Source organism: Macaca mulatta, chromosome 2, assembly GCF_049350105.2.
Source record: "Macaca mulatta isolate MMU2019108-1 chromosome 2, T2T-MMU8v2.0, whole genome shotgun sequence".
In the NCBI taxonomy this organism is placed as follows: domain Eukaryota; kingdom Metazoa; phylum Chordata; class Mammalia; order Primates; family Cercopithecidae; genus Macaca; species Macaca mulatta.
Window position 1 is genome coordinate 13,343,535 of NC_133407.1, and position 12,496 is coordinate 13,356,030.

Genomic DNA, 12,496 nt, shown 5'->3' on the forward strand with positions numbered 1-12,496 from the left:
GTGATAGTGAGTTCTCATGAGATCTGATTGTTAAGTGTCTGGCACTTCCCCCCTCTCTCTTTCTCCTACCGCCATATAAGATGTGCCTTGCTTCCCCTTCACCTTCCACCATGATTGTCAGTTTCCGGAGGCTTCCCCAGCCATGCAGAATGGTGAGTTAATTACAACTCTTCCCTTTACAAATTACCCAGTCTCAGGTATTCTTTATAGCAGTGTGAAAATGAACTAATACAATATGGAACTGCAAGGGACCTAGAATCACTAAAATATACTTTTTAAAAAAGACAACATTTGGATCACACTTCTTATTTCAAAATGTACTACAAAGCTACAGTAATAAAGACTGTTTGATACTAGCAGAAGGACAGACATAAAGAGTAATGGAATAGAAATCAGAAATAAATTTTCAAGTAACTATTAATTTTCGACAAGGCAGAGACAGTTCAGTGAGAGAAAGAATAGTCTTCTCAACAAACTGTGGTGAAAGAGCTAGATATCCATATGCAAAACCAGGAATATATACTCTTTCCTCACATTGTACATAAAAAATAACCCCAAATGAATCACACACTTAAAAGTAAGCGCTGAAAATATAAAAATTGTAGAAGAAAACATAGAAGTAAGTCTTCATAATCTTGAGTTATGTGGTTTCCTTCAATATGACACTTCATATTTGCTAAGATGTTTATACCAAGAAAAGAAGAGAGAGGGAAAAAAAAAGGATGTGGAGAACTTGGAATCCTCTTCTACTACTGATGGCAATTTAAACTGTGCAGACATGTTAGAAAACAGTCTGACCATTGCTCAAGAGTTTAAGCACACTGTTAGCATATGACCAACAATTTCACTCCTATGTATATACTTAAGAGAAATGAAACATACCTCTACACAAAAACTTGTTTGTGAATAATGTATTTGTCTACAGCTGCTGTAACAAATACCACAGACTAAGTAGCCTAAACAATAGAAATTTATTTTCTCACATTTCAGGAGGCTGGGAGCCGGAAATCAAGGTGTCAGACAGGTTGTTTGTTCTGAAGTCTCTCTCCTTGGCTTGTAGATAGTGTTCTTTTTCTGGTGTCTTCACATGGTATTATTAATCTTTCTATGTGGTCTGTGTCCTAACCTCCTCTTATAAGGATACCAGCCATATTTGATTAGTACCCACCCTGAGCACTCCATTTTAACTTGCCTCTTTAATGGTCCTATCTACAAATAGAAAAACATTCTAAGGAACATGAGTTAGGGCTTCAACATATGAGCATTGGAGGGACACAATTCAGTCTATAACAAATATTCGCAGTGGCGTCATTTATGATAGTCAAAAAAGTGGAAACAATCCAAAACCCCATCAGCTAATGAATGGATAAATAAATGTATTCTACCCATATAATAAGTATTATTTGGCAATAAAAAGTAATGAAGTACTGACATGATACAATATGAATAGATCTTGAAAACATGCTAACTGAAAACAGTAATCACAAAGGGTCTTGTATTATATGATTCCATTTTTATTACATGTCAAAATATGAAAATCTATAGAGACAGATAGTAGGTTAGTAATTATCTATGGCTGAGGGCCAATTTATGGGAAATGAGGTGTGACTAATGGTTATGAGGTTTCTTTATGGGGCAATGAAAATATTCAAAAATTGACTGTGGTTGAAAACTGTGACTATACTAAAAACCATTGACTTATACACCTTAAATTGGTAAGTAATATGATATATAAATTATGTTTCAATAAAGCTATTACATATTGAAAGAAAAAAATAGTGCATATAATGGCATACAGGGGAACAAAGAAAATATAAATAAAAAACAGTGATGACAGAGACATAGCCAATGGTACCTCCAAATCGATTTCTAGCAGAAAAAAAAAAAGAAATATATGTGATCAAAGGTATATTTTAAAAGCAAAGACACAGAATTTTTTAAAACATATGAAGACAATAAAGGCAAGTTTGTATGAAGCCATTCTATTCAACATAAAATGCAACAGGAAGAAAATCACAAAAAGACCCATCATAATGAAACTTTAGCTACCAAAGACAAACATAAAATTTTGAAAGAAGTGAAAAGAAAAATCATAGATTATTTTGAAACCTCGACTGATAGTTTTTAATTGTTGAGAAAACCTAGACTAAAAGAGCAAGAATAACTTTCCCAGCATCTCACAGTCATTAAATTTTTCAAGCAGGATACAGAATTATCCAATTATCTTTTCACCATAATATATTGCCTAAACACCTATTTTTGAAGAAGAAAATGTGAAATGAAACTCAAAATGCATGACTGATTTATTCACAGCCTGAGAGTGTTCAGGAGGCCTGATTACAATGGTAGTAATTTTTATATTTTTGCCATGTGAAATGGGGTATCTTTAAAGTGTGGGTTCAGTTGTACTTTTCTAAAACTTCCAGGAAATCATAAAATATGGAAGGTTTATGGTGGCATCAGGGATTTTCTGGAAAGAAACATTGATCTGGCTTATCTCTAATTCAATTTCTGCTGACTATAGCAAGGAAGGAAAATTCATCGGCATATCTTTCTCATGGAGTATGGTAGAAATTAACTATGAGGCCCAAATAGTTATAATTATTATTTATAAAACTCTCATCTACTTACCATATTCTGCTTGTGTGAGGTTCCTTCAACATATTCCAAACCTAAGAAATATTGAACACAATCATACATTAAGACTCAGTGTCAAAGGCAGATCAATTTTTCTTTTATATCACTTTCTGATGAATTTTTGAATGTGGAATAGAAAGTTGTCTAATAGAAGTGCTTTTTTCAGACTAATATACATGAATGCTTCTGGTCTAGTGCTCCCCAATTTATCAAATTTTCATCTCTATTCTTTCACAATCATTACAGAAACCATAATTAAAGGAACAACAGATGGTTAATAGAAGCTGCTGTTTCTATGAGGATACTAAGCCAGAGGCCTTATTTGACAATTATTATAAAAGTAGATACAAAAGGCTAGTCTAGATAATTTCCCAAGTTGAAAAAGAAACCAAAAAGAGATGAAAGAATGTACAAATTACCTCTCATAAAATTCTCTAGAATTTTCACCTAGTATTTATTCTACTTGGCTTGACTCCTACTGTGAGAAAACTGTGTCTTCTTTATGCTTTCAAATTATTTGGAACATCGATGGCTGATAATAATAGCAGCGATGGCTATTATGTATGTGTTAAGGTTGATTAGGGTCTCACTAGTTATTTCTCTTTCTTAATGATAAAGCCTTTTAAAATATCATTTAAAAAAAGAATAGATTTTGACAATATCAAGGAGGTGAAAAAATCAATTTATTTTAAATCCGTTGATAACTAATTTTAAATCACATACAATTCAGTTACAATAAATTTCTTTGCATATATATCTTAGTCTTCGACAATTTGATAAGAGCAGTTTGTTAACTATATTTCTACTTCGGAAAACTAAAAAATGTTAGACTTTACTTGATTTAAAATTGCCAAATGAGAAAAATGAACTTCACAAAATATGAAAGAATGTGTAGGCTGCAACTAAGGGCAGTAATGGTCAGTGATTACATTCTGAAGAGAAAAATACAATTAGAATAAGAAAGACATTTCAACCGTTTTTACATCAAAGTCACTTCAATATTTATTTAAGTTTCCCCAATTTTGTGGAATAATAAGACTTCTTTTTTAACAGAGAGAAATATTTCTTTAGATAATCAAGGGGATACATGTTAATGTTTTGCACTAGTGCTGCTTCCTGATGAACTGCTTAATTTCCTTGGGGGACGAGCACCTTCTCATTTCTTACATAGAGGAAAAATGGAGGATTAAGGTGAGAGGGAGAAATTAAACTCCTAATTCGGTTCTGTTAATTTATTTCAGTTCCTCAAGCTCCTGCCTACTTTTCACTAAAGTTGTTCATTCTTGCTAGAATGCTCTTTTCTTTGGCTTATACCTGGCCAAGTTCTCAGACCAGAGAACTTAAATATCATTTCATAGATGTCTTTTCTAAATCTAGCCATAATCCTCACTCCAACTCTAGCCATAGTATAGTTAACATTTACTCCCTTAATGCCATTTATAATATTTTATGAGTTTACATTAGCGTATGTGATTATTATTTTGATGTGTGCCTTCTAACACTTAAATGTCAGCTTTATTCACTGGTGTGATCCCACAATTTAACACAGTGCTTTGCTAGGCAATAAACAAACACTTTTTATTTCTTTTCTCCAATATTTTTGGACCCCTACTATGAGCAAAGCCTGTAGCTGTGTTGTGCTGTGAAGGCTATAGAGGTGTATAATGCCACATTTTTGCCTTTAAGAACTGTATAATTAAAAATGTGAAATTATATAAGTTATCATAACCAAAAGCAAAAATTGAAGTCACAGGAGAAAGAGAGATCAAAAATTTCAACTGAAACAAAGGTCACAGCTATCGAAATAACTTTCCTTGAGGGAATTTAAGGACACTAATTAGCCAACTGCTCTTTGTTCTTAGGATGAGGAGGTAGCTCCTTTCATAAAAAGGCAAATAGTGAGTCAGGAGACACAGCTCTGTATCTGAACAACCACCTTCCCTCCCACAAGCTTCCTACATATCCAAACTTTTTTTTTTCTTATCTTCTTACATTAGTCCCCCAATACCACTCCTTTTTTTGCAGAGCTAAAGTTCAGGACTGTTTAGCAGATAATGTAGAAGGGTCATAGAGAAAGCTATAAGGCAATCTGGAGATTCCAATCACAATGAATTCCAGCCTTCACGATGACACGGGAATCGGAGGACAGTGCTGGCATCTATTGTCAGAATCGGTTTCCTTTGTGATTAGAAAGTGTTCAAGTACCAAACTAAATTCTACATTTCAAACTTCTAAATACATGCCTGTCACTATTTATTTCAACTTCTTTATCTCTTTGCAAAACATTTGTAACATTTAAGCAATAAGACTGCTGAATACTGCCATACAAAGATGTTTAAATGGCTTCTGCTAAAGAACTGTAATCGGTGAAGGACAGACAGACATATGGACAACTAAATACAATTTATGTCTAATAATATCGCGCTAATTTTCAAAATCCAAGTCCTTTATATATATGTGTAGATTTACACCTAAGTATTTCATTATTTGAGCTATTATAAATGGTTATTTCAGTTTCCATGCATTCATTGCAAGCATATAGAAATACAATTGATTTTGAACATTGTTCTTGTGTAGTGCAACCTTGCTGAGTTCAATTATTAGTTTTAGAAGGGCTTTTTGAGATTATTTGAGATTTTCTATGAAGACTTTCATGTCATCTGCAAATATAAAATGTTTTATTTTTTCCTTTCTGATCTATATTCTTTTTTTTTCCTTTACTTGTTTTATTGCTCCATCTAGGACTTCCAGAATGATGTCGAACAGCAGTGATTAAAGTGGACATTCTTTCTTTGTTTCCAATCTTTGGAGGGAAATATTCAGTCTTTCACCCTTAGAATATTAGCTATAGGTAATCTGTGCATGTTCTTTATCAAGTTAAGGAAGCTCCCGTCTGTTCCTGCTATTCGGAGACATGTATTAAGTCTCACTTGGTAATGGTGTATAATTCTTTTGTATCTATTGCTAAAATATATTTCTTAATATTTTCTTAAGAATTTTTGTATTTATAAGAAGGATTGTATTTTGTTGTTTTGTTTGTATTTTCTCTGCCTGGTTTTGGTGTCAGTACAATAAATTAATAATAAATCATAAAATGATTTGGGAAGTCTTCCCTTCTCTTCTGTTTCCTGGAAGAGATTGTGTAGTGCTGATATTAATTCTTTAAATACTTGATAGAAGTCTCCAGTGAAACAATCTAGACTTAGAGATTTCTTTTTTATGAGAGTCTACATTGCAAATTCAATTTTCTTAACATTTTAGGGCTATTCAACTTACCTATTTTACATAAGTGGTGGTAGTATGTGCTTTTGAGGATTAGGTCCAATTTATCTAAGTTGTCAAACTTGTGTGTATGGAATTAGTTGTAATAGTGCCTTATAACCCTTATCACGACTGCAGTATCTGTAATGGTATCTTCCAGATCATTCCTGATATTAGTAATTCGTGTCTTTTTCTTTTTTTTCAGTCCGTTTCAATTTTTTTGGTCTTTTAAATAGATTCAGTTTTTTGTTTCACTGATTTCTGATCTTACCTTTTTAGTTTACTTGTTTCAGCATTCTTTGGTTTTATTTTGCTCGTCTTTTAGTTTACTGAGGTGGGAGCTTAAATTATTGATTTGAGATATTGATTCTCTTCTCATGTGAGCATTTAGTGCTATGAATTTTCTTGTGAGCTGTGGTCCACATATTTTAATAAGTTTGTAGTTTTATTCACTTCAATGTAGTATGCGATTTTCCCTGAAACTTTCTCTTTGATTCATGAATTACTTAATTATGTTATTATTAAGTGTGTCATTTGCTTTCCAAGCATTTGGAGATTTCCCTCATATACTTCCGTTACTGAGTTCCAGATGCCATTGTTCTCAGAAATTTTAATTCTTTTAAATATGTTGAGGGTTTTTTTAAACAGTCCAACAGATGGTGTGTCATGCTACATGTACACTGTACACACTAATGAAAAGTGTATTATGCTGATTTCAAATGAAATGTTCTATATATGTAAATCAGATCTTATTGATTAATGATGATGTTGAGTTCTTCTACATTCTTGCTAAACTCATGTCTAGTTTTTCTAGTAATTGTTGAGACATGGATGTTGAAGTCTCCTATGATTGTTTATTTGCCTTTTTGTTTTCTTAATTCTATCATTTTTATGCAAATAATTGTGGCCCTTTTTTGGTATATATTCATTTAGGATTTCTGTGACCTGTTTGGGGATTGATGTTTCTTATGTAATGCTTGCTCTGCCTTTATTAATATTGTTTGCATTGATTTTACTTTATCTGATAGTATGATGGTCACTCTTGCTTTCTCTGGCTTAATGATTAAATGGTGCCCCTTTGTACATACTTTTACTTTAAAGTTATCTATATTGTTTTATTTTAAGTGAGTTCCTTTTAGTCATTTTGTTAGAGCATGTTTATCATGTTTTTTAAATCCATTCTTCCAATCTTCTTCTGAGTAGTATATTAGATCATTTAATGTAATTGGAAGAGAGAACACATCCTAATTCACTCTTTGAAGCCAGCACCATCCTTGTACCAAAACTATACCGAGACATTAGAAGAAAGGAAACTAGGGCCGGGCGTGGTGGCTCACACCTGTAATCCCAGCACTTTGGGAGGCCGAGGCGGGCAGATCACGAGGTCAGGAGATCGAGACCATCTGGCTAACACGGTGAAATCCCATCTCTACTAAAAACACAAAAAATTAGCCAGGCGTGGTGGCGGGCACCTGTAGTCCTAGCTATTTGGGGGAGGCTGAGGCAGGAGAATGGCTTGAATCCAGGAGGCAGAGCTTGCAGTGAGCCGAGATCGTGCCACTGTACTCCAGCCTGGGCAACAGAGTGAGACTCCAGCTCAAAAAAAAAAAAAAAGAAAGAAAGAAACTATAGACCAGTGTCTTTCATGGAGATAAATTCAAAATTCCTCACAAAAACATGAGTAATTTAAATCCAACAGTGTGTTAAAAAGAATTATATATTATGCCCAGTAGATTTAGTCTAGGTATGCTAGTCTAGTTCAACATTTAAAAATCAATGTAATCCACCTTTAACAGGCTGAAGAATAAAAATTGTATTATCGCGAAGAAGCATTTCACAAAATCCAATACCAGGATAAAAACTCTCAGTAATCTAGGAATATAGAAAAACTCCCACAACTTGGTGAAGAATATCTACAAAATAATTATAGCTGTTATCATACTAAATGGTGGAAGATTTGATTCTTTCCTCCTGGATTAAGAACAAGCAGATATCCCCTCTCATCCTCCTATTAGGGTTGGAAGGTCTGGGTCACCACATGATAGCAGGAGGTGACACCAGGGGGTGGATATCCCAGTTACCACATAATGGCTGAGAAAGTCCTAACTCTCCACTAGAACTCCTTTGGCATTAACCCACTGGGGAAAGGAAAGGAAAATTCAATACTTGTCACCACCCAGTGGGGACAGACATCTCCTCTGACATGGCAGTGCTGTGGGAGGAAAAATGAAGAGGGTGGGAGAGTCAGGAGCATGCTTACTATTGCCCACCAAGAATGAACGTTTTAGCTCCCCACTCATCCCTACTTTGACATCACCCTGGCGGGAATGGGAGTGGGTGGTGAGGTGCCTTTTTATATAGCCTCATAATGCAGAATTCTAGGATTCCCATGAGGAATTTTCAGGACCTTTTGGACTGAGTGCAGAAGAAAAAAAAATACATTGTATCTGAAATCCAGTGAAAATGACCATGTTATATTTGGTTTGAATTTTAAATCTTTCAAGGTTTATTGATGGAAAGAATAGGTTTTTCTCTCTTCTGAAACAAAATGAAAGGAGACTCAAAGTAGTTAGAGGTTGTTTCAAGATGGGGAGAGGGTTAGCTTTCCACTGCTTAGTTGGACACTTGCTTGGGCAAGAGACACATAAATCTACTGCTGGGACTATCGGAGGTGATAAGAAGAGAATTAGAGTAAACTGACACAAGCAGTGGGCAGTTTGGGAAGAATATGAGAGTCTGCCATGGGTCAAGTGGTAGCAAAGCGTGAGGCACCTGGCCCCATTTAGGTTTCCAAACCTAGGATCAGGGAAAGATGGAGTGGGGAAATCACACAATATAGTAACTTAAGCACACATTCCATGAGAGAAGCAGGCCTTACAGGTCTGCCATTTAGAGGACAACAAAGGTCAGTCAGTGTTGCAAAAACAACAGAGGTGGCCTACAAAAGCATTAAAACCTTACCTAGAAAAGTAAGGAGAAATTTCACTTATACCTCCCCTCTGCCCAGGTGCAGAAGAGCTGGATTGCAAAAGGTGGATGGATTTCCAAGCCTCTGTCACTCCACAGTAAGCCTCTCATCTCAGGTTTGCATTGGTGGCAGTGTCAGTGGAAGTGGGCATGGGGGATGGGGAAGCAATGTAGAGTATGCTGAGGAATTGAGTTTTGAATTGAGTTTGATTTGAAGCTTTCAAGTTTACCAAATTTTAATAATTGCTAGTGAACAAGTTAGATTTTTAAGCTTTAACATGGTCCGAATTTTAATAGCTGTGAGTAAATGGAAAGCTGTGAAAATCACATGATTTATTAATGGACAGTAACATATATTCTACAAAGCAGTGATTGGAAAAAAAAAAAAAAAGCCATTGCATTTTTAAACCCCACCATGTTGAGCCTTCTTGACAAACTGGTTACTGAATAAAAGGTACTTAAGACATTGACAGCTTTTCTTATTCATCATTGAGTTTGTGACTGCATTACTGTGTTGGCTGTGATAAAAGGGATGTATGAATATATCTAATGTCATTTATTAATAAAGAAGAAGTTATTTTTCACGTTCAAGTGAGGGCCATTGAACATAATACTTCTACTTTCTATCCATCTCCCTATTTACAAAGCAGACTAGAATATGTTTTGCAGCCTTGACTGCCATTTTCCTTGGCATTTCACTTACCTGCTTTCCTCACCCATTAGCCTGCCTTTGAGAGAGTGTAGGCACTGTGTAGTAGATCAACTTAATAGCTAGGCCATCTGGTGTAGCTTGACAGACAGATTGTCTGCTTACTTAGACCCTCCACACAAGTAAAAAACCCGTAAGAACTTGGCCTTTCCTAAATGGAGCTGACCTGATAAAAACCTTTCCACAGAAGGCAACATCATCTCCTTCCCAGGAACAAAACAGCAACTGTGTAATGTCAGAGAGGAAAACTGAAGAAATTAAAATGGACATAACTTGGTTGTCATTTGATTTTGTTAAAAAAGCAAAACATATTTAATGATAATTTTTACATTTTGAAATCATCTTAGTTATACATTCTACAAAAATAAAAATAGTATAAAGAATACCTGCCTTCCTTTTGCTCATATTTACCTATTATTAGTATTTTACCCCATATCCTGTATATGTGTTTACTTCATTAATTTTCTGAAATATTTGAACTAGTTGAACAAAATATACATTGTATATATAATGACTCTTTACCCTTAATATTCAAATGAGTATTTCCTGAGAATAGGAATGTTTTCTTACATACCATCAGTACAATTGACACATTCATAAATTTACATTGATACAGCACATTTGTCTATATAATGATTTATATTCTCATTTTGTAGTTTGTCTATTCATGTCTTTTATAGGGTTTTCCAAAGAACAAAGTCCTTTGATGTTTAAGCTTCAGTGAGGAGTAGACCACTTGAACAAGCATATATAAGAAATTCTACAGAATTAACTTTTTCTTAACCACCCAGTGCACCAAAAGAAATTGGCAGTAACAAAGATGCCCTGTGTTTTACTAATTATGCCTTTCCATGAAACTGATCGTTATTTAGGAAGTAAAATATCAAACAAAATACCAGAAAAAATATGACTTCAGGAAACTTTTCTTGGTTTAATCTACCTTCTGCGAGATGTCTACATTAAAAGAGTAATTATGAAAATTTCTGGGTGTAATTGTTCACACAACAAAGGGTCCACTTGGAATCTAAATGTCAGTTCATTACCTGGCACCAAACTTTATTTCTGGTCTGTGAATTCAAGAGCCTCAAAACTCAATTCAACCAGATTTTTTTAAATCAGTTGATCTAATAATGTATTTTATGACATTTTTTAAAGAGCATACACCACAGAACCTTATATATACCTAAACTTTATATTAGGATATGTTACCCATGGATGATAGGATAGTAGCTACATCTTAAAGGTGCAGAGGTGGAAGGCAACAAAAAGAGTCACATGTTCTGCTTCTATGTGTCTGTGCCCCTTTCAATATGGCTTACAGCTCTTCCTATTAAGGGGTGAAGACTATTGTTCATTCTTTGACTTGGTTGACCTTGTGAGTTGCTTTGGGCTATGGAACATCAGGAAACATGCCTCAAACAAAAACTTGATGAGTGCTTTTACCTTGGACTTGCTCTCATTTTCTTTTCTTTGAAACCTTGAAAACACCATGTATTAGCTTCCTGGGGCTGCCATAACTAAGTGCTATGGACAGAGTTGATGAAAACAACCCACACTTTTCTATTCTCTCACACTCCCGGGGGCTGAACATCTAAAATCACCGTATCAGCAGAGTGAGTTCCTTCTTAGGTGTCATGAAGGGAAATCAGTTCTGTGCTTTGTCCTAGCTTCTGGTGGCTCCTAGCAATTCTTGGTTTTCTTTGCCTTGTAGCTTCATCACTCCAATCTCCACCTCCACCTTCTCATTCTCTTCTTCTTTCCATTTGTCTCTGTCTGTCCTCTCCTTTTGTTTTAAGGATATTGGTCATTGATGTTAGGGCCCATCCTAATGCAGTATGACTTATTTTAACTAATTGTATTTGCAGTATACTGAGTTTCTGGGTGGACAAGAATTTGGGTGGGGGATATCAACCCAATTATATGAAGTAGAAAAGCTTGAGCTAGGCTGCTTGAAGATTGGAGACCTTGTGGAAGAAAGAGAAGCAATCCATGCTAAGGCCCACATAAATAAACCAGAATTCTAACCATTACACTTGCAAATAAGGCTGTTCTAATAGAACATCCAGCCACAAGTCAACCTACCAAATGACCACAAATGTATGAGAAGGATAACTCAGCCAACCCTCAATGCTGAACTAAAGAAAATGGTTATTGTTTTAAGCTACTATGTGGTGTTTTGTCTCTTCAGATAAAAAGCTGACATATCTGTTTTCAGTATCCTAGGGGCAGGTTTGATATCATGTCCCCTTAAACAACAGACAGAACACAACCTTAGTTTAGTTACCTGTACAAATGTGTGAACATCCTTCTTGAAGAGCTCAGATGGAGAAACAAACATAATAAAAGCAGTTCTGAAGATACTTTAGTATTCATAACTAATCCACCAGGATAACCACACACAAGAGCAAAAGATACATAAAGGCAATGCCTGGGATCATTACACATTTTTTCCTTTTCTTTTTTTTTTTGAGATGGAGTCTTGCTCTGTTGCCCAGGCTGGAGTGCAGTTGCTGCATCTCCGTTCACTGCAATTTCCACCTCCTGGGTTCAAGTAATTCTCCCTGCCTCAGGTTCCCAAGTAGCTGGAATTACAGGTGCCCACGACCACACCTGGCTAATTTTTGTATTTCTTAGTAGAGACGTCAGGTCACCATGTTGGCCAGGCTGGTCTTGAACTCCTGATCTCAGGCGATCTGCCTGCCTTGGCCTCCCAAAGTGTTGGGATTACAGGCATGAGCCACTATGCCTGGCCCACTACACATATTTGAACATGTATCCAGATTGACATCTAAAATATATAATCCTTTGAATTTAGTTCCACAGAAGTTCCTGACCACATAGTGTTTCTGGACAGGTAATCATTATGTGTTCTCTGCCTCAAAACACCACAAAATTAGAATCATGGCCCTACATGTTGACCCA

The 12,496-nt window shown here is 35.4% G+C and overlaps 1 long non-coding RNA gene across 1 annotated transcript in view; it reads left to right on the forward strand.

Annotated features, from left to right (window-relative positions):
• Nucleotides 1-12,496, forward strand: part of LOC114676214 (uncharacterized) — a 507,752-nt gene that overhangs the window by 174,345 nt on the left and 320,911 nt on the right. The window lies entirely within an intron of this gene.